Source organism: Trypanosoma cruzi, genomic scaffold, assembly GCF_000209065.1.
Source record: "Trypanosoma cruzi strain CL Brener 1047053517003 genomic scaffold, whole genome shotgun sequence".
In the NCBI taxonomy this organism is placed as follows: domain Eukaryota; phylum Euglenozoa; class Kinetoplastea; order Trypanosomatida; family Trypanosomatidae; genus Trypanosoma; species Trypanosoma cruzi.
The window spans coordinates 14,252-17,195 of NW_001849470.1; the positions used below are offsets into that span (position 1 = coordinate 14,252).

The 2,944-nt window shown below is 52.6% G+C and overlaps 1 pseudogene, besides 2 other annotated features; it reads right to left on the reverse strand.

Moving 5' to 3' along the window:
- Positions 1-2,944: a sequence feature (areas not merged during assembly with more than two copies in the genome that could not be assigned to a particular haplotype).
- Positions 255-1,202, reverse strand: Tc00.1047053508663.10 (annotated as a pseudogene).
- Positions 797-1,106: a microsatellite.

A 2,944-nucleotide genomic window follows, 5' to 3' on the forward strand; every position in this document is an offset into this window, starting at 1 on the left:
GTGATCGTGGTTGGCTCTATTGTTGTGATCGTAGTTGGTACCTTCGTGGTGATCGTGGTTGGCTCCATTGTTGTGATCGTAGTTGGTACCTTCGTGGTGATCGTGGTTGGCTCCATTGTTGTGATCGTAGTTGGTACCTTCGTGGTGATCGTGGTTGGCTCCATTGTTGTGATCGTAGTTGGTACCTTCGTGGTGATCGTGGTTGGCTCCATTGTTGTGATCGTAGTTGGTACCTTCGTGGTGATCGTGGTTGGCTCTATTGTTGTGATCGTAGTTGGTACCTTCGTGGTGATCGTGGTTGGCTCCATTGTTGTGATCGTAGTTGGTACCTTCGTGGTGATCGTGGTTGGCTCCATTGTTGTGATCGTAGTTGGTACCTTCGTGGTGATCGTGGTTGGCTCCATTGTTGTGATCGTAGTTGGTACCTTCGTGGTGATCGTGGTTGGCTCCATTGTTGTGATCGTAGTTGGTACCTTCGTGGTGATCGTGGTTGGCTCCATTGTTGTGATCGTAGTTGGTACCTTCGTGGTGATCGTGGTTGGCTCCATTGTTGTGATCGTAGTTGGTACCTTCGTGGTGATCGTGGTTGGCTCCATTGTTGTGATCGTAGTTGGTACCTTCGTGGTGATCGTGGTTGGCTCCATTGTTGTGATCGTAGTTGGTACCTTCGTGGTGATCGTGGTTGGCTCCATTGTTGTGATCGTAGTTGGTACCTTCGTGGTGATCGTGGTTGGCTCCATTGTTGTGATCGTGGTTGGCTCCATTGTTGTGATCGTAGTTGGCGCCTTCGTGGTGATCGTGGTTGGCGTCTTCGTGGTGATCGTCGTTGGCACCTTCGTGGTGATCGTGGTTGGCTCCATTGTTGTGATCGTGGTTGGCTCCATTGTTGTGATCGTGGTTGGCTCCTTCGTGGTGATCGTGGTTGGCTCCATTGTTGTGATCGTGGTTGGCACCTTCGTGGTGGTCGTCGTTGGTGCCATTGTTGTCGTCGTGGTCGTGGTTGGCACCTTCGTGGTGGTCGTCGTTGGTACCTTCGTGGTGATCGTGGTTGGTGCCATTGTTGTGATCGTACTTGTAGTTGGTGCTGGTGTGGTCGTTGTGGTTGTGTTCTTCTGTTTATTACCACTCGCTGTCACGCACACGGACGGGCAGCAGCACAAGGCAAGCACCAGTAGGGCGCACAGTAGACGGCGCGTCGTCATTATCGTAATTTTATTATTGATGGCTTAGCTGATGTGAATTCTTTTTTGTTTTTCAGCAGAGCAGCAAGAGGAATAAAAAAGAAGGATGCTTGTTGGCAGTGACACGCCTTTACAATTGAGTGTAAAGTGTGACCGTCACAGTTACATCAAAATAAAGCGACCTTCTGCAATGGAAGTACATCTGCGGTTGTGCATCGCCAATGTATGATCACTTCTTTTCAAGCCGCTGCTTCTTGAAAAAAAAAAGGAAAAAAAAAACGTGGTTACTTTTTTGCTGCAAATTAAGAAATAAACTGCCTCTGTTGAATAAAGGAGATGAAAATAATGATAATATTGATAAGAAGGCAAAGGGCACACAGCGTCTTTTCGTTTTTTCCCCTCCACTCCATTATAGTATCCGAAAGTGTGACCAAAACAAAAGCTTCAGCGTAAGCCGCATGACGCCCCGTCGGCCCCATATGCAAGCATGTCACCAATCACTCGTTTGCAAAGGGCGTCTCCTTGATCTTCCATGTACGTTGCTTTGCCTCCGTGTTAACGTAATAGTGGCAGCCACTCTCTGAATCCCTAACTCCTTCCACGTCCCACACACCCGTAGCGCACCTTTTGTTTTCGAAGGAATCCTTTCCTGCACTTCGTGCTGCTTCCACTGTGGAGCTGCACCAGCCCTCTTCATTTCAAGAGGCTCGGCTTGCGTTTTCCCCCTCTCCTCTTGCGTGATCATCTGCCTGCATCATTTTCTCCCATCTCTCGCTGGCATAGCTCCCTCCATTGGCCGTGCAAAACGCCACCACCTCCTGCTGGCGTCGCTGAGCATGCCTCTGCCGCATTTGTTGCTGTTGCTTCTGCTGCAGGAGAGGGGTGTCTCTCCACTAGCGTCTGCAACTCAATTTCGACCGCCTCTTCTTTCCTCCGCGACAATTCCGAGTCCCGATTTTCTCGCGCCAGAGCCTCTGAGGTCAAAAGGCCGTCGGCAGAGAATTGTTGCTGCCGCTGCTGCTCAGTCTTACGCTGTGATACCATCCGACGTGCCCCATTCAACTCCTCATTGCTCTCCATCTGCGTGCCAATTGACGCCAAGGCTGGTGTGACTGCCTCACTCTCCTTCCTTTCCTCACGCTTCACAGCGACGTCGGTCGACAACACGCTTCCAGAAGCTCGCTGCTGTGTGCGCAATGCCTGTGGCGGCTGCTCGAGTCATGCGTACCCACCATCGCACACTGTCTAAAAAGCCTATTTTCCGCCCATGTCTTGTGGCCCCTTGCAAGGCTTCTGCTGGCCGTCACGGGAGGAGGGGCACCGTTGGTGGCCGTTACCTGCTGGCGCGAAGACAGGGGGCATTTGCCTCCTCCATAAGACGGAGGGCACGGATGCACCTTCCTTGAGACTCAAACAAGACGTTCCTTTTCTTCTCCTTTTCCACAAGATGCAGAAGCCCATGCATCGCAGAGGCTGTCTCCGCCTCGCTCCGGCAGGAAATTGCGTCACGGAGTGAGCAAGACGCGAACCGTGCGTGGCAGAGGCGGGGCCCCCACGTCCGCCGATGTGCCTGCGGCGATGTGGCGAGGCAGCGGCTGCTAGTTTGAGCGTGGCGCAAAAAAAGACAATCCGCGCGACAGCGGGCGAGTTGCCCACCGCCCCTCATTTCTCGGAGAGGTGGCGTACGACGAAAGGGGCGGCACGCAAGAAATGGCCTCAAGCATTCGAATACGCCGCAGCACTTCGCCCCTCGGACCACCCCG